The sequence below is a fragment of the Sminthopsis crassicaudata genome, chromosome 3, assembly GCF_048593235.1.
Source record: "Sminthopsis crassicaudata isolate SCR6 chromosome 3, ASM4859323v1, whole genome shotgun sequence".
In the NCBI taxonomy this organism is placed as follows: domain Eukaryota; kingdom Metazoa; phylum Chordata; class Mammalia; order Dasyuromorphia; family Dasyuridae; genus Sminthopsis; species Sminthopsis crassicaudata.
Window position 1 is genome coordinate 459,731,289 of NC_133619.1, and position 25,117 is coordinate 459,756,405.

General features: G+C 33.0%; 1 long non-coding RNA gene across 1 annotated transcript in view; it reads right to left on the bottom strand.

The window, feature by feature from the left end:
• Positions 1–276: 276 nt before the first annotated feature.
• LOC141559678 (uncharacterized) overlaps positions 277–25,117 on the bottom strand; it is a 36,056-nt gene continuing 11,215 nt past the window's right edge. Inside the window, exons 2-5 of the long non-coding RNA XR_012487521.1 lie at positions 24,970–25,005; positions 13,808–13,919; positions 4,957–5,060; positions 277–1,982 (exon numbers count right to left, since the gene is read on the bottom strand). This is a non-coding gene — a long non-coding RNA (uncharacterized LOC141559678). The remainder of the gene's footprint in view (positions 1,983–4,956; positions 5,061–13,807; positions 13,920–24,969; positions 25,006–25,117) is intronic.

A 25,117-nucleotide genomic window follows, 5' to 3' on the forward strand; every position in this document is an offset into this window, starting at 1 on the left:
AGCTCTGACTCTTAGTCTTTGTGGTCAGGCATAAACAATATGGAGTGGATGGGCAGTAAAATTCCCTTCTGCCCAGGACACTCACATCATGGGTAATGGCCCTATCCTGATTACATTAGAGACACAGCAGAAACAAGGAACATTTTCCTAAAGCTGGAGTCCTAAACCTAATGAAATCTATGAATTCCTTCTCAGAATAATGTTTTTAGTGCATATTATAAAATACAAAACTATACAAAGAAACCAATTATGTTGAAATACAATTAACTAAAAACACTTTTTTTTTTTTTTTTAACTCAGTCCAGGTGAAGAGTCCCTATGAAGATCCACATTTCTTCACTTATGTTACCTCTAAGAATAGCACCATTCCTTTTTCATAGTTCTTTAGAAAGCAAAAGGCTAAATTCTGAAATTACTGAAAGGCTACAAGAGAATCTGTAATTTTGGTACAAATATGTATCTTAAGAAAGCAGGGTATCTGTTTACAAAAATATAAAGATGGCTAAAAAGGCATTATGGAGTAGTGGAGTATTGTAGTTTCAGCCACGAAGACCTGAGCTCAAATACCACTTCTGAGACTGACTATGTGACCAAGAATTAGGCATTTAACCTCTCTGGGCCTGCAAGTGAAAGGAAAGGATAGATGAAAGATCTTGCTGACAGGATTTGGCAACTGATCAGATATGAGTAGATAGGGAGAGAGGAGGATCAAAAATGACCCAGGCTATAAGCCTGAATGACTGGGAGGGAGGTGGTACAATCAAAAGAAATAGATAATTTAAAAATAGAGGCAGGATTTGGGGAGAAGTGAAAACTCTAAGACTATAAATTATAGCTTGGTTGTAATCTTTCTCAATGGAGGGAGCTCCCACACTGGGAGTCTCTAAATCAATGAAATCTCAACCCTTGACATATTGACATAAAGAAGGCTTAAGTCTAAGTCTGCCAATTTGTAGAAAGACAGTGCTATCTTTGAATGGCCAAACAAAATCTTCCTAACTCAAAGAACTATAAAATACCACTTAAAAATAATTTCAGTGTTCACCTATTTCTAAAAAAGGACTTAACACTAATTTAAATAAAATTGCTTCTAACTTAATTTTTAAAAAATAGAGATAAATTTTTTTTTTCAATTATCCAAAAGGCAATGGAGAAATGCATTGGCATTTGAAATCAGAGGACTCTTAGCTAACCTTAAAGTATCTTTATAAAATATCATCGGATCCCTAAAATAAAAGTGCAGATATCATTGGATATCTCTCCATTTATCAAAACACTACTACCAATTGTTTTTAAAAATCAAATAAACATGCAGATAGAGTAGATAACAATCTATGTATTCATCTAGAATCACAGAGGATTGGAAAGAAAGTCAGAGATTCCGCCATCCAGCACCTTCATTTGATACTATTGTGGAGTGATTGCTTAAAGCTCCACACAATTAAAAGTATAGTGACAGAGCTGGGAAGTTTGCTCATTCCAAGAATCCATGTTGCCTCTCTACCAAAAAACAATACCTGGTCATCAGCACACATTAACTGCCTCTAGAATTTCATGCTCCAATGATAAACTTAAATAGTTTTGTCCTATTTTCCGTTCCCCAATTTTCATGGAGAAAAACTATGCACTTGGAAGTGCTCCATGGTGTTCCATCATAGCTGACTTGGAGCCACTGAAGCTCAATGTAAACCTTTTTACTACAACTATAATTTTCTGACACATTAGCACACAGAATAAAATATTGAAGTTGAGTCATCATTCACCATAGTTTTTTAAAGTGGCCAAGGAGTAGTTTGGGGAAAACCTGTTTACCTGGCTGAGTCCATACCAGTTACTACAGTGTGCTTTAGAATCAAGGTTATCTGAGGTAATTTAAAATGAAAAAAAAAAAAAAAAAAAAACTGGATCGTTTTCCTTTCTTTTTTTCCTGTCACTTCACTTTCGTTTCATGCCCCATTTCTCCCTTTTCTCTTCAAAACTTCCTATAAAGAAAAGAAACTTAGATTGTTGGATCTGGAAGGAATTTTAAGATTAGTTAATTCATCTCCAGTTTGCAGATGATGAAATAGGTCTAGAGACAAAAAATGCATTACCAATGGGCATATAATAAATTAATGAAATTTCCAGGATTGAGAGTTGGACCATAAGGTTTCTTCCTGCTCTGACATTCAGTGAATTGAATGGAAACAATTGTAAGGAAAAGTACTTAAGAGCTTACTAGGAGCCCAGAACTGTGCCAGGAATAAAAATTGAACATCTGGGTGTCCCTGTGGTTGAATACATATTTTAGGCCCCAAAATGATGCAGTAGATGGAGTGCTAGATTTGGAGCAGGAGAGCTGAGTTCAAATCCAGCCTCAAACATTTATCAGCTCTATGACTGCCTAAGTCATTTAACCCCTTCTGGCTTATTTTCCTCACTTGGAAAAGGGTATATTAACAATACATATCTCTCAGCATTGTTCTGAGGATGAAATAGTATTTATAAAATAACTTTGCAAGCTTTAAAGAGTTATGTAAATGCTTGTTCTTATTTTATTGTCATTTTAATTATTAGTTGGACAATACAATTCATGTAGGGGAGTTCAGATATAAAGATCAGTGATCCTTAAGGGACAGTGACAAGGAATACGATGGAGCCTGGGGGAATAGGGGATACAGTAGCATGATCTGGTAGCCTCATTGAAAAAAATACAATTGGTAATACAATGACACAATTGAGGAGCAAGTTAGTAAATACATTATAAGCATATAAAAATCTAGTCTCTTTTACACCCTGACTTATGGCTCATTTTATAGCTCATAAAGCTATTGTAACCTGTAAGGTAGCTTTTGTTTGTGGGGGAAAGAGAAACCAGATGTCCTTTTGAGGAGGAAACTCTGTAAATTAATGTGGATTGATACTTTCTCTGTAAGTGAAAGCCTAAAAGAGAGTCAATCACTATTGTACAGGATTTGATCCTAGATCCTAGGTCTTAGATCAAAGATTTGAGGCTTGTATGCTGTCTTAACATTATCAAACAATCTCATATTATAATGTGCATTTGTATATAATACATAAAAATATTTGCTTCAAATAAAATCATTTTAAAAATGACATTCCATTGTTTCCTTCATCATCTTCAACTTCTGCTTCCTTTTTACAAAGAATATTTCCTCCTTTGGCTAGTTATTTATATTTCCAGACTAGTTCTGGAAATATAGTAGGTTACTATGAATCAGCTAGCACAATGTTTTGGACATAGAAGGCTCTCAATAAATGTTTACTGAAATGAAATTAATTGAATGAAACATATTGGGAAATTGAAGCTTGTGATATAGCCAAGTCTGGAAACTAAAAAAAAAAACAGCTTTGGAACCCCAATATAGCTACAATTCTAAGTAACTTTTGATACCATTTTATATTATAAATCATTAATTAGGAGGCTATGTTGTTCTAACTCTTTAAGCATACTTCAACCTGTGTCTCCTGGATTTTCAGAGAAAGAACTAACTGTCACATTTGTTATTGTTCAGTCGTTTTTCAGTTGTGTCCCACTTTTGTGACTCCATTGGGAATTATCATGGAAGAGATACTGGACTGTTTGGCCATTTCCTTTTCTATTTCATCTTACAAATGAGGAAACTGAGGCAAACAGTAAAATGACTCACGTTTTTAGTGTCTGAGGCCAAATTTGATCTCAGGAATATGAATATTCTTTGCTCTAGATTCAGCACTCTCTCTACCACCTAACTGCCCCATTAATTCAGAAGAAAGTATAATTTATGATATAAAATATGCTAAAATACATTATTCTTTGAAAGTAAATGAACTAGACAATTTGGAGTAAAAAATAGTTTTAAACTGGGATTCATGAAAACATGGCTTAAAATCCTGCATTTAACATTTAGTAGGTGTGCAAACATGGATAGGTCTGTTTTGTTACATTTTTGTACTTTGGATATTTTTGGATATTTTAGATATGGGCAAGGCTCTTAACCTCTCTAAGGTTCAGGCAAGTCTGTAAGACTATCAGTTTCAGCCAGCTTATGATCTGCTTTGTGGGAGGAAGCTCCTCCTCGGACAAAATCACAGAAGCAAAGGGACTTCCCATAACAATAAAATTGCAAATCCTTGAAGTCTTGACTATACAATAATATGTAGAAAAATCAATATGATTTTTAAAGTTTTTAAAATAGGACTATGATATTTTAACTATTCCAAAAGACATTGCTATTATTATTATTTTGTTATGATAGTAATTTCATCTATTCCTATTTAATTGATCTTGATGGAAAATAAATCCCTGGAAACATTATAGTATTTCTTATCCAATTTATGTTATTTAAAATGATTGCACCCTTTATGCAGGGATTATCCCTTTGAAGCTTTCAAATAAATGGACAAGACAGACATAAGTATTTATAAGAAAATTTTTATTACGTGGTCATATGTCTGCTTCCATATTATCTTTCTTGGGTTTCCATCCTTCTTAGAAATAGCATTCTCTTCTTCCAAGGAATGAGCCAAATCAAATTTAAGAAATATTGGATGACAGGTTCTGATATTTTAAGTCGAGGCAAGCAAAGTGGTAACTACATATGTGAAAGTAATTCCCCAGTTGGTATAGATAGCTGATTGCATCATATCCAAATAATGTCCTATCTGAGTGATTTTCCTGGGTCAGAAAAGCTGTTCTCTCACCCTTTAAACATTTTAAAACTTCACTCTGCCATAAGGCGTAGACAGAATGAAGTCATGGCATGTGCTTTAAGCCTTGAATTAAAATCCTGAGGAAAAAGAGGAAATTTATATTAACAGTGAAATTTATGTACATTAGCCTTTATGTATATGGAATGTAAATTGTAACAGCTGTTTAAAAGAAATCATATCAAGGTTGATGTTGCAGGTCATGAGAATATTTATTGACTTTGCCATCGACATAGCATCTGTCTTAAGATTCAACATATTACTTACTTTTTTAGCTATAAGCTGTCTCATCAGCAATACCATATATTAAACACATTGATATTTAGACAGAGACTAGCTCTTTGGCCATCTAGTTCACATCTTAGGGAGACCTGAAGAGAAAGAGACAGACAAGAAAGTCAGATGGACAGAGAGACAGAGAAACAGAAACAGAGACACAGAAACAGGGAAAAACAAGAGTTAACATGTATATAGTATCTATCACACATTATTTTAAGTGCCTTATTTTATCTGTTGCTTACAACAGCCCTGAAAGGTAGATGTTATTATTATCTCAATTTTATAGTTGAGGAAACTGAGACAAAGTGCCTAAAGTGCCTCCTAACACTCTTAGTGGTCCTCAAACTTTTTAAATAGGGGGGCAGTTCACTGTCCCTCAGATTGTTGGAGGGCCCGACTATAATAAAAACAAAAACTCACACTCTGTCTCCGCCCCTCAGCCCATTTGCCATAACTTGGCAGCCTTCTTAAACATCCTCAGCGGGCCTATATCTGGCCTAAGGCTGTAGTTTGAGAACCCCTGCACATAGTGTACTGAAAATCTCAGTTGCAAAGAGGGTGTCAAACTATACTCGCAGAGGCTGGAGTTACCTAAGAGTTCCCTGAATAAATGAAATCACAGATCTTGTCCTTATCATATTATATATTCTGACCTTTGCTGTTATGAGTAAATCTGATAATCAGTAAAATGGCCTGCTCAATCATTCTCTCCCACAAACCATCCCATGTCTTTTGTTAGCAGTAGCATGTTCATGTTTTACCGAGACCCAACTCCCATGCTTAGAGTTTGGTAGCAGATGCAATTCCCTATGATACAGAAATTTCAGGGTGTCCTAAGTCTTACAGGTGAAGAATATGTACTTATGAAGGAAACTTAGTTGATGTAAGATATTCAAACAGGTTATCTTAATCTTTGTAATACATTTCCTCCAATTTCACTATCTTTGCAGCTTTTCTGAAGGCAAGCCACTTGCCATTTGTTTAGTCAAAATTTAATAAAAGGAGAAAACTGTAATGTTTTTCCCAAATGTTTACTGAGTGCATTTCTCATTTGCTGATTTTTTGATTGACAGATTTATATGACCAAGATATGATCATTTTATATGAAATTTGATCAAAAATATATACACACATATCTATATATACATGTATACACATACATATATTTAAAATAATTAACAAAAATTATTCTAGCAAGCTAAATGTTGTATAAAGAAACTTTTTTTTTTTCAGAATGAAATGAAAAACTATAAAATTTAATGAGTGGAAGAACCTCCTTCAATTGAAATTTTATCAAGCCTTAAGAAGTACTTTGTGTGTATGTTTATGCGTGTGTGTGTGTATGTGTAGACATACATAAACTAATATATGAAACATAAACTAATGTAATCATCCATAATTGTAAAGGACCTTAGAAATCATTTAGTATAGTAGTATCCTGTTTAATGAATGAATTTCTTTTACAACTAAGCCTCATCTATATTTGTGTGACACTTGTTCATGTCCTAATGCCAGGAAAAAGAAATTGATTTGATGCTCAGCTCTGTCACTTAAAATCATTGACCTCTGTGTGTATGTCAGCTTCTGCATTTCTAAAATCAAGAGACTGGACTAAATGACCTCTGCAATCACTTCTAGTTACTGATATATTCTTATGAATATCAGCTAAGTTGCCTTGTAATTTGCTTAGATACCTCCCATGTGTATTGTTTCCTGCATGAGGTGGCCCATGGCATTTCTAGATAGCTCCAATCATGAGAAAGTTCTTTTTGTGAAACAGAATGAAACCTTCCTTTTTGAAACTCCCATGACTCTTGATGCTTCATGAACTGCATTATTCCTCTTCCTCATAAAACAATGGGTTAAGGAACAGAATATCACAAAGAAGACAGACAGACTAAGCAGGAGAGAGAATGAAAGAAGAAAAAGAAAAGGACATATATACATAAAGGTATAGCTTAAAACTAGATATATATATATTGAAAGTAGAGTCATTTGGAGTGATGATAAAATCCATTATGTATCTGTATTTTAAAGTGTCTATGGCAAAGTAGAAATTAATGTTATAGTAAATAATTCTGGAACTTTAGAAAGTGAATTAAATAAAAAAAATTTTAAAACAATATATTTTTAAAGATTCTGTCAAGCTCTAGAATTTATCTACAAGTTTTCTGACTTCGAACTTTTGTTGATGTTGCATTTCCTTGATGGGGACAGAGTAGATCAGGCCTACTGGTCACTGAAGATTATTTATTATTTTAATAAAAAATTCAATTATTTATTAAATAAAATTATTTTTGTTTATTATTTATCATATTGTAATAATATATAAATAATAAACAAAAATAATTTTATTTAATAAATAATTAAAAGTTCCAGTAAGGAAGCTAGTTTCACCATTGCAGAATAATAAAAAAATCTGCAACTTAGTCTTAGAGAAATGCCTGAAGCATTGTGAGGCTATGTGATTTGCCCAGTTTGGGTCAGAGGCATTTGCCTGTATGTGCATGTATGTAAATGGAGATTAATGGGTGTTAGCATGACCAGAGCCCAAACCTGCCTAGACTAGTTATTTAATCTTGAGCACTTCTCTAAGACTAGGTTACTGAAAATCTATTGATCCTCATTAGTAGTGGGTATTTCTTTAATGAAATCACTGGCCAGGACCCCAGAAAAAGACCTATATAAGTCTATATAAGTACACATACATATATATGTACATAGAAGTCTATGTCATATACATAAATATAAGTATTTGTATTTGTATGTGTATTTATACCAGTATGTATAGCTAAAGTGTATGAATATTATATAGAGTTTCCCTGAATTAAGGAAAGAAAATAATTGCTAGACTATTTTCAGAAAAGAATAAGAAAATTAGAAGATGTAAAAAGTTACAATATAGTGAAAAAGAAACACAAATAGAAAATTTAATTTTGCTTCAATTACCAGAATGGTGGTAGAATTTGGTGTTAAAGATTTTCCAAATAATAGAAATTTCCCTTTTTAAGCACTAAAACTACAACAATAACAACAAATCTTTTAAATTTTAATCACTTCTAATTTTTTTCTAGATATGCTGCAATTTTCTTAAAATGTGAAAATATATTACTTTCCTTAAATGTGTAAATGTTGCCCAAGATAGATGGGGATATCATTAAAATGAAATTCTGAAAACAAGAGAAGAAATATTTTTTTTTTTGAGGAAGAAAAAAAAAGAGTAGTTATCTAAAGAAATCAAAGAGGCTAAAGAAAGAGGAAGTTCATCAATCCACTCAGATTTTAGATATCAATTTTTTAAAGAAATGGAAGAAGGCATAGTTGCAATCTTGACAATGAACTTTATTTCTGACAAATATAGAAATGTTCTATAACATATTAGTTAAATACTTGCATTTTGCATTCATGGCTTCATTGAAAGTTAGTCATGTTAGACTAATGCAATTTCCTTTTTGTTGCTGTTGTTCAAAAATCAAGAATTTATAAAGAGATGATTTTACATTCAATGTCTAGATTTCACAAAGTATTTTTCAATTTCTCTCCTATTTTGCTTATGGATAAGATAGAGAGGTATAAGGTAGTTGATAATATATTTATGCATCCGTAAGACTGATTGAAGGACTAAGATCAAAGTAGTCATTAATAGATGGTCATATAGAAGGTAGTTTCTAGTGGGTACCCCAGGGATCTATCCTTAGTCCTAGACTGTTTAATGTTTTAATGTTTAATGTTTTTAACATAGCAAAGCGAAGAAGGTATGTTGATCAAAACTGAATCTAACACTCTACTCAGATATATAATAATCATTCATAGATACCCAGGGCCACAAAAGAACCAAACAAACAAGGACAATAGCCTCAAATGAATAAATTGAAATTTTATAGGTATAAACATAAAATCTAATATGGATTCAAAAAATTTATTTTACAGGTGAGGGAGGGGGACTTGTTATCAAGTACTGCATAAAAGATATGGGTATTTTAGTGTACTTAAATTTAACACCTAATTGAGTTTAATATTGTAGCCAAGACAGCTAGAACTATCTTAGACTATATAAAGAGAGGCAGATATTTAAAATTTTAAATAGTTCCTTTAGTTTTCTGTCCTAGTAAGACCAAATCCTAAATACTATGCATAGTTGTGGTGCCATCCTTAGGAAAGATATTTATAAGCTTGTCTGTGTCTGGAAGAGGGTAACCAGAATGTTGAGAAACTAGTGAATGAGACACAGACAAGAATCAACTAAAGAAAAGAGAGGGGTTTAGCCTAGATAAGAAAAGACAGGGAATGGATAATTAATCCTGCTCTAGGTATTTGAAAGGAAGAAGAATTTACTTTGCTTCTTCTTGTTTTCAGAGAGAAGAACTAGAAGCAGATAGAAATCGCAAAAAGAGAGATTCAAACTTCACATGAAGGAAAACTTGCTAACATTGCTATTCAAAACTGGAATGGGTTGTTTTAACAATAAAAGAGTTCCTCCTTAATGGAGACCTTTGAGAATGACCCTTTGCTATCAACAAATTGCAAAGCATACTTGGTCAGACTGAAAAATATTACCTCTGAAGTTGCTTCTATTTACTATGTGGTAGTAAAATTTAACAAGATCTCTAAAAAGCAACAATGAAACCCAAAATAATTACAACTATATGCACAACATACTTCTAAAGTTAATATGCATTATTAACATTTTTACATCATTTTTAAGTCTATATAATTAACAAAACAAAAAGTCAATCTTTAATTTGCAGCATTTGCCAATGTCTTGAGCTGTTAATGCTCACACTGTAAATTTAGCAATTGAAGCTAACAAGTCACAGCAACTTTAGCATACCATTACTTCTAATTTCTAGATTCTGTGATCATCTTCTGAAAGAGGATATTGAACATAATTTGACTTTTCCTTGATGACCCAAGGTCAGCAAAATTCTGAACATCTCTTATTGTGTTATGCTGTAATACAGAGATATCCTTTGAGGCCATCTAGATCTATAAGGCCCTGCTTGTCAATCAGTCATCAGGCATTAAGCAAGCTACTTACTACATTCCAACACTGTGCTAACTGCTGGGGATGAAAATGCCTACAAGAAGCAGATAATAAATAACTAAATCTTTTCCTTCTCTCATTGTAGCCACTGTTTCCATTCCTACTTCATATCTTTGTTGTTTATTAATTCTGCTGCCATTTTGACCTTCTTTCTCTGCTTTCTACCACTTGCTCCATTATCTCACACTTTTTTCTCCTTTATTGTCTTTACTTTTTCGTTTTCCTGATATAGTTGGGGGTTCTTGGCAAATGTTGCCAGGTAAGGGAGTCATGCCTTTTTTCTTCTTAAGTCAAAGAAATAACACATCATTGTTGGTAATCTTGGCAACCAAGTGTACCTCTTGTTTGATACATGTGAAAACCATGGCCTGAAGATTTTGTTGAACTTCAATTTCACTAGCAGTGCTAAGACTGAAACTGAACTTTTCTGACTCGTGGTTTACATTTCTTCTCCTCTCTTCTATCTGTATTAGCTCTTAGCTTGTCTTTGGTTTCTTGGAAATGATCATTATTCTAGTTGATCAAGGATGACAGATATCGTGCAAAGTCTGCCTTTCCATGTTGGAGAAAAAAAAAAAGGAAAGAACATATCATTCACTCAAAGTTAAGGATACCTGGGTCTAATATTTGTTCTTCTACAAATAGTTTTGTGATTTTGGTCAAAGCACTTAAATCTCTAAGAACTCACTTCTTTTAAAAAAAAAAATAAAGGAGGATGACAACACTTCTAGAATTCTCTCTCGTGATCGTCATAAGAAAAGTGTTTGGTGAACTGAAGAGTATAAATGTGAATTATTAATACTGATTATTATTGTACAAGCAAAATTGTACCAACAGAACTTTCTTTTCAAAGGAAATGTATGTTGAGCACTTCTGAAAAATATAGAATGATTTGATAAAATGAGCAATTCCTGGAAACGAAACACTACAGAAAATGCATAATTCAGGACTTTGTTACTGGTGTCATTTGGCAAGTCACTTCCTTTATTAGTTTCCTCATTTATAAAATATTAGACTGATACTAGGTAAGAATTAAGGCTATTTTCAAGCTCTAAAATTTCATGATTTTTACATTTACCACTTAAACACTGACTATTCAGAAACCTAATGCAGGCAACTAGATGGCACAATAGATACAATGTTAAGCTTGAAGTCAGGAAAGCCTGAGTTCAAATTTGGTCTCAAAGACTTCCTATGTTTGTGATCTGGGCAAGTCACTTAATCCTGTCTATCTTAATTTCTTCATCTGTAAAATGTGCTAAAAAGGAAATGGCAAACTACTCCAATGTCCCTACCAAGAAAATATCAAATGGGGTCATAAAAAGTTGAACGTGACTAAAAACAACTGAACAACAAAATATAGCTGAAGTCAGAAGTAATGGCATAAGATTTAAAAAGCAGGGTGGGGAATCAAGAAAGTTTAGGAATAAATCTCTCTTGGAATACTCACAAGCTTCATGAGTTTATTGGAATATTTAATCTCTCTGAATTTTAGTCATCTCTCTAGCTCTCTCCCAAACAATCAATAACCATTTATTAAACGTGGTTAGTGCTAGAGATACAAGGATAAAAAATAAAAATAAAGTGCTTCCTTCCCTCAAGGGGATTACATTCTATTGGAATACATATACCTGCCAAATTAAAAATAGGTTGTGATCTGCATTGGTGGAAAGAACTACAATAGTGATGAAATTATAGATCCTTCACATAACTTAGCATATTGTTGTGCAGTTAAACTATTGGAGAATTTGGAACAAGAAAGAGAACCAGGCACAGATCTAACCAAACCTTCACAATTCAGATCTCATTAAGCATAATGAATTTAGAGTGTGATTTTGCCAAGAAAGAGTCATAACATTCTCAAATTGTATAGGACAAATAATTTGAATCTGATAATAGTAAGTGTAACCAAAACATACAGTTTTTTCAACTGGGGAATGTTTCAACTCTAATCACAATATATAATGCTTTGATGTCATTTCTGCAATGGTAGATGAAGTGATTTGGGTACCTTCCTAAATGTGTATAAACATAAATTTAATAGAGTCAATTCTTTTGTATATAACAGATATGTTATCTATATAGATATATGATTGTTATGTATGAGGTAATTAAATTATCTAAAAATAGATATGTAATTATATGTAGAATAGTATCGGGTGCATCAGTAGTACATAGAATAAATGTGTATACATGTTGCTCATGTGTATCCAGGACTCACCAAAAGTTCTGTTCATAAAATGGATGGAACTCTAGGTTCTCCATTTAATTCAAGAAGCATTCACTAAATCTTTACTGTGCAAAAGGCACTAATCCTAGGGATCAAAAACAAAGGCTAAGAAAACAGGACACAAGCTTTGGAAAGTCCATCAGGTTAAAATGGCTTCAAATTTCACCAGGAAGCTGATTCCAAGTGAGGAATTATTGCAGCCACAGAAATTCATGAAGATTGTTTGCTAAGGCATATAATAGTTATTTATGATTGACATTAGTGGAACACCAGTAAGATCATAGATCTTTTCAAACACTGAAATACAAGACAGACTACTGTATATATTATATAATATGCTACACTATAAAAGAGCAGATACCATGTAATACCATGTAAATAGCAAATAAGTATAATCTATGACCATTGATATCTATCTTTATGTATCTAGATCTAAAGATTTCTAAAGTAATATATATATATATATAAAATGTACATATATAATACACACACACACATATACTTTTTGCAAGGAGTAGGATCAATCTAGATATGATATCATCAGTGTGGGGAATTCCCAGCATGGAAATTTCTTGCATTAATACACTGTAACTCCTCTGTAACTTAAATTCTTAAAGAGTTAGAAAGTTCCCTAAGACAGAACTTCTTAAACTTTTTTTTTTACTTATGACCCCTTTTTGCCTGAGAAAGTTTTATGCCACTCCAGGAATATAGGTATAGAAATTAAACATTTGCTGATAATAAACCATAATTTTGTGACCCCCCACATTCAGTTATATGACCATATGAGGTCACAACCCACAGTTTAAGATGCTTTGCCTTAGGACACAAAGAGTCTGAATTAACTTGTCCATGGCCACGAAGCCAATACATGTCAGACAGAATATAAACCTGGGACAAGCTATTGCCAAGGCCTTTCTTCTATCCACTCTACCACACTACCAATCATAAATGTACACATGTGGGTCATCGATGCACATGATAAATTACTTCTAATTCTATTTTCTCTTCCACTTCTCTTTTGTAAAAACATCATGACTGTATTGGTGAGAAGACTTTTTTAATAGCTAATTTATTCTGTAAAGAAAAATAAAGAGACACGTAATTTCATTGAGAGCTCATAGAGAAATTTTTTTTTTCTCTACCAATAGTAGCCAGTATTTTCTCTGCAACCTAATCATGAATTGCATATAGAAAGATTAACTGACTTGCCCATAATTATGTAGTATGTTATCAGAGACAGGCAGGACTAGAATCTAGGTGTTCCCAACCCTAAGTCTAGTTCTATCCTTGTACCATTTTGCCTATCAAAAATGAAAGTAAAATAATGTCTTAAAACTGATGGTTTAAGGGTGTCATTTCTATATAAAAATATAAAATGATCAGTATCATTTCTATAAATTTTTGCAATTTATTACATTACTCTTTTATTCCAATGGCTCTCTAGAGTCCTTCTTTCCGTTTCCTGAAGCAGAGCTAGAAACATTTATTTACAGCTAAACCTGAAATCAAAGGTTTGAACATCTTTCTTGAAGCCCCAGTTTTATAATTCAACTATCACTTACCTGCTAATGACATTCTAAAGCTCAAGCATATAATATTCGATAAGAAAATTCAGTTCTTTTGAGAAGAGAGGTTTAGGTGCCATCCAGAGTCTCTTTGCCCATTCTTCTGTGTCTAGGCAGAAGGGGGAAAAATGGAGTTCTATTTAAGTCATTCTTTGCAAGCTCAGATTGTTCTCATTACAAACTCTTCTGTCACTTATATATTTTGGGAACAGTCATTAGCATAAGCTGGTTTCAGGACACTCTTAACATGTGAAATGCAAAAAAAAAAAAAATCTAGCCACAGATTTTCTGGGCTCAGGTTTTAAGCAAGTGAACTTAATCTCAGTGTTCTCTGGGTTCTCCTCCTTATGCCAGTCACAATTTCTAATTAGCTTTCCCAATGGAGGAAGAAGATGGATTATATTTTAATATCTGGAGACTAAAATTAGTTTATATTTTAGCAAGTTAGCACTTCTTAGCAGTTGATTTACTCTTGAAGCTGCAAAATCTGTGAGCTTGCAATTAATCATGCGTTGGTCATTTTCTTTCAAAAAATGTTCAGTTTGGCTGTCTGTATCATAATAGGGGAAAACATGTAATTTATTCAGTTTAGAAATTATAGCCCTGTGTTTAACTATGTCATAATATATTTTCTCACCCGCTCATTGTTCTTAACACTATAAAAGAATGTCATTTTACAAAGATTTATTTAAACAAAACCTTTTAAGGGAGATCCCTGACAAACTAGAATTGTCATGAAGTTATGCTTTTGCTGTTATTATTGTTTTCTTTTTTATTATTGTTTTTGCTTTTTGTGAGTATTTTATACTTGTTTTATTTTGAACATTCTTTTTTCCTGTTTGTTTTCTTATACCAAAAAAAAAAAGTAAATTAGGAACATATACTGAGACAGAATGGGCCTGAGAAGCTATCTACTTCAACCTCTTTATTTTCTAGTGAGGAAACTGAGATACAAGTGGTGGGAATGACTTGTCATTCAAATAATAATTGTTGGAAGAGGGATTAAGTCCTCTAACTCCAGATATATATATGTATATATATATATTTTTTTTTCCCCACAAAATCATATTGTTCTAATATCTATTGATAATGAGTAATTTTTCTTTTCTTGAGAATTCTTTAATGTATGTGGGATTATATGTAACTATTATATATGTCTATTAATACAAAAGTAAACCACAATACTATTTCAAAATGGTAACAGAGACATTTAAGGATGATATAGATGCAAAGCAATAGAGGATCATTAAAAAATATATATACTTAAAAGGAAAAAAATTAAGCCACCTATTTGACACAGTTCCCCTCAACTAACTTCAAAAAAACCAAACAAACCAAGAAACTGTTTGACATCCTGGAATAGTATAGCACAATGCTGCCAGCACACTGATCATCCACTATGGGGCTGAAACAAATCAATTAGGCTGCTAATTGTGTTCATCTAGAATTCATTTAAATCTCCATAAAAAGTTAATTAAAAGTAAAAGTGTTGAGGAAATCATATCTAACATTCTTATTCAACTAAAATCACCAAATCCAATTTCAAATCCAAATCATCAATCAGTATCCATGGCTCTCATTCCCTCACAGTCCAAAGATAGTGAATCTGTCTGTATAACCCTCAGAGGAAGGCACTTATTTCACACTGGTGTTTTACATTATTAGCAAGTAAGCTGACTTTGGAATATTGTTAATGATATAGGTCCCTGTTTTTGATCAACTTCAGCATTCTATCAAGGCAGGTGAATATGAGTACAACAGTGAATTCTTTTTTTTCAATAACCTTGGCTCAAGGCTTCATTTTTCAGTGTTATTGAGTGACAACATATAAACACAGCAGAGCTGGGTCTTCTTCAGTAATTGTTACTTCTTTGATGTGAGGGTTATGCTGCCTCATGGCACTCATCAGATGCTATCTTTCTCCATTTTCTAAGGACTCCATGCCTTCCAAATATAAGTCTAAATGTCTCTAGTGGAGCTGTTAAAGTCTCAAGAAGTTAGGATTAGAAATTTCTCTGATTAGAGAGTGAAACTCTTTGTCTCAGTTTCTTCTTCCATATTGGGTCAGGTAGTAGCAGCTCCTTTTGTTTTTAGAGGTCCAAAATGAGAGCCCCTGTGAGATGGGGAGAATCTTCTTGACAAGCCATGGGAAGCTTTAGACTAATTTCATATTCAGTTCTTGGCACGGAGGTCTGGGTGGAGGTGGGCAGGGTCCACCCTGCCTTTCCGTCTCATTAATCATTTGGCTTTTCCTGGCTGCTTGAAGTCTCTTCTGGAGGAACCCTCCTCTTTATTCATTCAGACAACCCTTTGGATTAAACAGAGCCAGCTAAATGTCAAAGCAAATCTGAGTCTTGATGCAGATAATCATTTCAATAATATTTCTCCATTTGTGCCCAAACACCAGGGGAATAAAGCTTTTCTGCTGTCAGGTACTGTAAGACTGCAGTTGGTGTAAATGCTTGACATTGAGCCAGATGGCTTAGCCGTGCCTCAAACATATGTTCAACAAGCAGGCTTGCACACATTGGAATTTTATTATTTTGAACTGGCGAGGCATGCATATTTATTTACTTGACCCCCTTTGGTGTCACTTTGGTATTAAAACAATCAGTTATAAAGCTTCTCCAAGCAATAGGGTAGGGCTAGTTTATAAACTACTTGTCAGTTTCACATCAGCACCTGTGGTGAAGTATTCTCTTTCTTCCAGCCATTGCTGATAACTTAACCCAAGGGTGGTGAAGGGCTGTGTGGTTGGGGATGGGGAGAAGACAGGATCAGGAAAAAGGCACATTAGCCCACCCTCTAGAGAACCATCAAAGTGCCCTTTTATGACCGAATGTTTGCATGACCTTGGACTGGTAATTTTCTCAGGCATTATCATGTATTTTTCACCTAAGAAAATCTGTTTCAGTTTCATTGGGATTATCATTAAAACACACACTTGTTACACATGTGAGAACATGCAGTGCACATACACATGTAAGCATAGAGAAGTCCACCCCTAAAAATGTCCAAAGGAAAGTTTAAATTGTATAGGGCAGCTAGGTGGTGCAGTGGATCTGATCTCAGACACTTAACACTTTCTAGCTGTGTGACCCTGGGCAAGTCACTTAACCCCAGCCTCAGGAAAAAAACAAAACAAAATAAAACAATTGTACTTGTTATAAACAAAACTTGTAGTATTGATTTAAGGGAAGAACAGAATGAAATAATTACAATTAACTCATCAAGCTGATAGTATTTATTAGGTAAAGCACATATAATGATTTTTAAGGCAATTGAATATAGCATATTAAGAGGAGAATAAAGATCCAAGTAAGTTGATTTCATATTCAGTGTCCAAAATGCCAGAGAAAAACATCGGGAATTGGATATTGCAACTTTAGCATGATTCCACATGTGAGTTTTATAGCACAGGGTTAACACCACACCTATAATTTTCTACCTCTATAATCTTTGAATGTAAGAGATAGAAGGAACCTTAGTTTATTGCAGTTGAACAATCTCATTTTACAGATGTAGAAACTGAGGCCCAGAGGGTTTAAAGTGATGCCCTCAGGGTAACAGCAAGTTAGAAGCAGAGCCAGAATTAAAACTTGGTCCCCTGACTCCCACTCCAGGATTCTTTCTAAAATGAGATTTTAAAAGTACAATGAATGATAATAGCTGACATTTATATAACACTTTACAGTTTACACACATGTCAAGGACCTGTGGTTTCATGAATATGTAACTTGCCTCCACCAAAGCAGATCACAGTCAAGTTTTAACTTGTAGTCTTAGTGAGCCGCCTGCAGCACAGATCGCTAGCTAGCTAGTAGTGTCACTGATTGGGTTACTGCCTGGGTCTTTCTGGTTCCAAATCCAGCACTCTCTCCAATACGACATGTTCTCATTTAATAACCAACATATATGATTCATTTTGAAATTTGCAAAAGTCATTTGATTTTCACAGCAAACCTGTGAGGTTAGGACGACAAATATTATTGTCCCTTGTTACATGTATACACACATATACAAATGCCTGTGTAGGCATGTGTATTGTATGTATATCTGCACTGCATGTGTATTATGTTTGTATGTGTATGTGTGCATGTGTGCAGAGAGACTCAAAAGAGTCTTTTTCTTTAATTTTTCAAGATCACAAACTAATAACTGAAAAACACAATGTGAATACAGCCCTTTATATTTAAAATACATGTTGTTGTTGTTTTTTAAAAAATACTATAGCTGCCTCTAATAACACGTAAGCACAAAATTATAGTCCTCCAAAAAATGAAAAAAATATACCAATTGAAGGAAGGAGAAATCTGATTATTATACTTTGAGAAAAGAGGACTTTTTTAATCCAATGAAAATAAACATTTTAGATTATTTATTTTTACAAATACTTAACTGTCATCTTACATTTTAAAAAATTAGATTAATATTGATAAGAAATTATAATTGCTTAAAATATCTAAATGATAATTTACCTAATGGATAAAATAATTACCATTTCCAATATTTCCATAAATATATACATTTCAGGAAAGCTGTTCAAATAGGTTTTTTTTTTTTGTTTTATTAATGAGCAATTGGTATTTACATAAACACAACATGAACAAACTTTGTCATTTAAAAACCTTCACAGTCTAACTCCATTCTATCTTTTCAACATTATTTCAACATTATTGTCTTAGAGATTGTTCGAGGTCTATAATAATTATATAATTATATACATATCTTAATTATATATGTATATGAATGATAATGTTCAACCAAAGTTTCCTTTTCCCCATCTCTGATATAAAGTATTTTACATCTTTCATTATGGCCTTATCATGGCTTTTCTTCCTCTCTCTTATCTCTTAGAATCCATATATTCTTTCAAAATTCAACACAAATATTACATTCATATGATTATAAATCTAGAATAAGAAGAGACCTTATATCTTACAAATGAGAAAATTCTTGAACTGAGAAGTGACTTGCTTAGGATCACATAACTAGTGTCTGGGGAAATATTGAATTCAGATCTTTCTGACTTAAGTCTAGTGTTTTACTTAGTCTGCCATGTTGGATTTCATTACTGCTTCAACTGCTAGCATTTTCTTGCCAAAACCAACTTTTTTTCTATATGGTGTGCATTTTGCATATACCATACTTGTACATGTCTACTCTGACCAGATTGTAAACTACTTGAGGACAGGGACTCTTGCTTTTGTTTGCATAGTTCCAATGCCTAGTATGTAGTAGGTGCTTAACAAGAGTTGCTAATTTATTAGTTGTAATATGTACAGCATTTTTTTTTTTAACCTGTGATCAATTCAAGGAAATTTTGTGCCAGACACAATATCAATGGGTGTAAGATAGGGATTAGACTTGTGCTTTTATTGGTAGAGAGATCTTAGAGGTAAGAAAACTATCAACGCAAGTTGTTACTTTCTCTAAACTTGCCTAAGAGTTAAATGATTTATCCAGTGTCACACAACTAATGTATGCCAGACTTCATATATTTCCATTGGCTGTGTCCATGGCTAGACTACTATTTCTCCTCCTCTCTGCCTCCTGGCTTTCTTGGAATCCTTCAGGTCTTAAGTAAAAACTCAACTTCTACAAGTCTTTCTGAGTCCCCCTTAATATTAGTGCCTTCCCTCTAAGATTTCTCTTCAGTTGACATATATCTTACTTGTAAATAATTATTTGTATGCTATCTTAGCATGTAAGGTTCCTCAGTGCAGAGACTGTTTTTTTATGTTTCTTTGTATCCTCTGTGCTTAACAAGGAACTGGACATACAGTAAATGCTTAAGTGCATATGCTGACTGCCTGAAGTTGAAATTACACCAGGCAGATCTAGCAGACAGAGTAACCTTGCTTGGCTAAATTTGGAGTATGTCGAAGAATATAAAATAAGATAAAACTTCAAATGTAAGCCTTGAATGACAAACAGAAGAGTCAAGAACTTCAACCAGAGGACAATAAGATTAAAAAAGGGAGAAAAAATCCTAAGCATACTTTCTTCATGTGATCCTTTTTTATTTTCCACTGCTAGAGCTCTCAGTTCTCCTTTATATAAGCATTTACTTGTAATAGTCAAAGCATTTATTTATACATGAAGTGTAAGAAGCTAGGAATAACTAAGAGGGAGATGGAGAACAGAATAGAGGGGACTTGGGAAGCAGAGAATTTTGCCTCAAGGATTGGCCTCTAATTACTGAATAATCTTGTGAGCTATAATTTACCTTTAGGATCAATTATATTTTGTTGTAGTAATTTCATTTCAAAAAATACATATGAATACAAGAAGAATACTTGGAGCAGATTTATGGATTTATAAATTACATTATCATATAATTATTATATAAAACTTACTGGACATTCTTTCCTGCTGATGTCCAGTAAGTTTTATATGATAATACCTACAAATATACTCAGGAATGCCACAAGAATACCAAATTAAAAGGAATTATATCAGGATAAACTGGTAGCAAACTAAAGCACCTGGTGAATAAACACTCTAAGACTGATAATTCTCCCCAAATCTTTTCCTGGGCAAGTGCAGGACCACACTGAACGAGATGAGGTGAGATCTCTCAGAACAGTTGTGAAAATCAAATAACGTTTCATCTACTTCAGAGTTGGAGTAAGCCTGAAGGTCCTTAAGCATTAACTCAAGGGCAAACCTAAGTCCCCTCCTGCTATCCTCCCATGACATCATTTTCTCCCTACTTCAATCAAATATGGGCAACTATGTACTTATTGGCCAGGTTCAATTTCTTGGGTAGTTCCCACGTTTAGAATGTAAAACCCTCAGCCAATGATGATGATGGTAAGTGGTGAGAGAGGTGTTTGCATTATGGACTATTTAAACTGTAAAACCTGTCCCAGAAGCCGCCTCCTCCCTTTGATTGCTTGCTCAAAGGGTGGAATGTTTAATTCTCACAAGAATATACAATAAACTTTTGCTTTGCTCCTAAAGATCTCTCCAGCTTTTTTATTAAATGGTGACCCCTTGCCATTCTGAGCCACACAACACCAATGTACACCAAGGATATTATAAAGCAATCACAGAGCTAATACATCCTAGACTATTCTTTGGGGAAGAATGAACCAGCAAGAGACTGAGGAAGATAGAAGGGAATGTGTATCCTAACCAGCATGAAGTTTTCTACTCAAAAACTTGATTCTCATAACTAAAAACAAAGCTATAAAGACCAATAACATACTGAGACAAATTCAAGTTACTTCTCCATAGAACTATAGTATCCAATAAAGCCATCAAAGGAAAAAGATTCTGAAAACTGCCATGCAGTTCTTGGAATTGCATTTTAAACTAAACCTTGCCCATGGCTTTAAGCTTTGCCCATGGTTTTACCAGTGTTTGCCAATACCAGTAACTTAAATATAATTATAACACAGTATGTATATATGTATGTATTTATGCATGCATGCATGTATGTATGCATGTATTTCTGTACAGGGTAGTGCAAGAGTCTTAAAGTAGTTTAAGCTAAATTGAAGATTACAAATACAAATAAATGCATATGTATATGTATAGAGACAGAGACAGAAAAAGAGAGACAGGAGAGAGGCTTTTTGTTTTATTTGAGGTATATTATTACAAAAGAGCAAAAAAACTATTTTGTGTCACATTTGGAGATGAGTTATTCTTCTCTCCAATCTTATCTGCCTATATACAAGAAAGGTTCTCCCTCATGTTCCCTGGACAAATGGGTACAACTAAAGAACAATAGCTCATCAGCATGCCATGGTTATTCTATACTAAAATGTACAGTAGTTCTCTCTTAAAAAACAATACTTAGAAAACCATGTCACTCAAACTCAACAAGGACTTTCATAAAACAATAGGTAATTCCAAAATACAAAAGTAATTAATTAGCTTGTCAGAATAAAGCTCTATTCCAACATACTGAAAAACTTTACAAAGTTACTTCCTAATCATGGCATCAACAAATGATGGACCATGAATAAATTTGCAAAATAAATAAATAAATAAATCTATCCAGAATGGATTGAAATCTCAAGGGCATGCAGCAGGTCTTAATTATATTTTTTTCTCCACAATCAGCTATGTTGTAGGTGTGGGTAGGAATAGATTAGATAGTAGGTGTTTGTTAGAAGGTTGTAGAACAAATGAGAATGGGGAAAAGAGTGAGGAAGAGGGTGAAGAAAAGGAGGGGGTGGAGGGAGAAGGAGGGAGAACAAAAAAGAAGGAAGGAGCAGAAGGAAGAGGGAGAAGGAGAGAGAGAATAGAATAGACTATTCCTTTCTTTTGTATTTTTGCCAATACCTACTTGAATTTGGGGGCATGGCCAGATCAGGTTATCAATTCCAAGAACCATTCTTTTGCAGTTCCTAGTCTACTTTGATAATCAATAAGGTATTTAATATACTATGAAGATGATTTAGTCACTTCTTACTAAGACTTTTTCAAATGGAAACATCCCATACTAGAGTAGAATTTAAATAAAATTTAGCTATATTCATTCTCCTTTAAGTTCAATTTTGATTTTCTCTCTACAATCGTTTGCTTTTATTAGAGGATTGTTTTGTCTTCTTTTGTACTTCATCTCTGAAGTAGGGCAAAGTTTTACAATGAAAATTCATTATTTGAGGACATTTATGAGAGGATACAGGCATTAAAATGTGTCAGGAGGTGATGAACTTGAATCTTCAGGTTTTTATTTTTATCTTTTTATCATATTTTGTTTTAATAAAGCAGACATCTTTCAACCAATTTGCAAGCTGATAGGGGAGGGGAAATAGAGGGAGTGGGGGAGAGAGAGAGAGAGAGAGAGAGAGAGAGAGAGAGAGAGAGAGAGAGAGAGAGAGAGCGCAACATTTTTAAAAAAAAAGTTTAGCAAGATTGCAATGGACTATACTTTTTGCTTCTCACTTTTGTCAATTGCAAAATTTTAACAGAAAGGAAGACTGCTACATTTGTGCTCTCTTGGATTATATTCTTATTCTGGTGCTATTTTCTATAATTTTAGGCATCTACAAATCTTGCCATATTTCTGATTTTTTTTTAATTTTACCAGTCTTTGCCATTGAATATTCCAGTACATTAATAAACTACAATTTTTTCACTGATAACATGTTTTATTTCTAGTTCTTTCTTGTAACAAATAAGATTAATATGAATATTTTTAGTTTATAAAGTTTTTTTTTCTTTATGTCACTGACTTATATGAAAGAATAATTGCAAGATGGGGAATTCTAGGTCAGAGAGTATAAAGAAATTAGTGACTTTACTTACATAATTCCAAATTGTTTACCAGAAATGTCAGATGAATTTATAACTCTATCAGCCATAAATTAACACATCTGCTTTCTCACAACCTCTCTATAAGGAACTTTAATTGAATTTTCTGATCTTTTGCTATTTTTAAATGTGATGGATGTTTTGTGATACCTTAAAGAATTACTTTTTACTTGAAATCTTTTGATTATTATTAATTTTGAACATTTTTTCAGATAGTTGTTGATAGTTTGCTTTTCTTGTTTTGAAAATCATATACATTGGTCATTTGTTAATTTTACAGATTTTTGTCAATTCCTTTTAGATTTGGATGCAAGATTTGTTGGAGATTCCTAATGTACATCTTTTAATTTGTGTTTTTTAATTCCAATTGCATGGATTTTATTTATGTCAAAACTTAAAATTTTTATATTATTGGCATTATTAATGAATTCTCACTAGATTAACAATACAAATAATTTTCATTCTTCTATGATTTTTATATTATAACTTTTGGATTTAGTATATTTTGAATTTATTGTAGGAAAATGCCCAAAACACTGGTCTATGTTTCCAACAAAAAGCTTACCAGTTTTATTATCAGTTCTTTTCCCTTAAAAACATCATTTCCCAGTCTTTTGTGACATGGAATTTATTATATTACTAAGTAACTAATTTGCCTAGTCTATCTTTGTCTATTTCATTTATCTACTCTATAGATTCACTTTTGTATGCTTTTTGATTTTTAAATAGTTTATCTTTATTTTTCAAGTAACAGATTTGTTTGCTTTTTACTACTGCCCCCACCATAAATTGGATAATTTTTTTAATCACAGAAAAACGAATCCTTTAATATGTATCTGCATACTCCAAAAAACAAATTCCTACATTAGCTATTCCCCAAAATGTATGTATCTTTCTTCATTTTAAATTCATTTTCTTTTTACTGGCAGGTAAATGGGATGTTTCTTCTTCATTCTTTTAGAATCTTTTAAAATATCAAAATCACATAATTTTGATGATTCTTGAATTGATTCTTTGATGATCTTGTGATATAGTTTTAGATTGAGCAGTATTGTCTCTCCTCCTTACTACTTCTCTTAATTATTTCCTTTCATAGTCTCAAATTTTTAATTGTTCATGTGAATTTTATATTATTTTTTGTAATTCTATTTAGTACTGTTGGAATTTGATTGGCATAGAAATCAAAATGTGGAAAAAATTAGGTATTATGCTACTCATTATTCCCTTTACATACATCACACTTTCCCAACTCTAATCCTTTACTCACACTATAATTATAATATACCCTATAACTTTCCCCCTTAACCCTTACCTTTTTACATTCTGCTCTTTTTAAAGCACAACTCAGATAAGACCCCCTGCAGAAAATCTTCTCCCTTTTCTACTCTCAGAAATCACCTTTCCCTTTTCATATCTCAAATAACATGTCATACATATTTTATTGAAGCAATAAGGTAGCTTGGTGGATATAGTGCTGGCTGAAGTCAGGAAGACCTGAATTCAAATCCAATCTCAAGACACTTATTAGCTGTGTGACTCTGGGCAAGTCACTTAACTTGCTTATCTCAATCCCCTAGAGAAATAAATAGCAACATTCAAGTATCTTTGCAAAGAAAACCCCATGGACAATGTAGTCCATGGGGGTAACAAAATGAATACAACTGAACAATAGCATGTACCTTTGAAAGTGTTTATCATGCATCTTTTTTAAAATATATATTACATTTATTTATGTAGAGAAAAGATAACTATGTGAATTGGTGAATTAGTCTAGCCATCCTGGGTCCAACTCTTGCTTCTGACTCACACTTTGTGATCTTAAATCATTTAACTTCTCAATTTGAATCAAGCACTCTCTTAAAAATAGATAGGGATAAGATGGTTACCTCCAGTAGAAGGAATTCCCCACCAGAATCTTCTTACTGAAATGAAAATATAAATACAGTTAAAAAAAAAAAAACAGAAATGAAAGAAAAATTATTTGAATATATGGAATACTCCTTTATCATATAAGTTCTACAATAGCTTGGATTA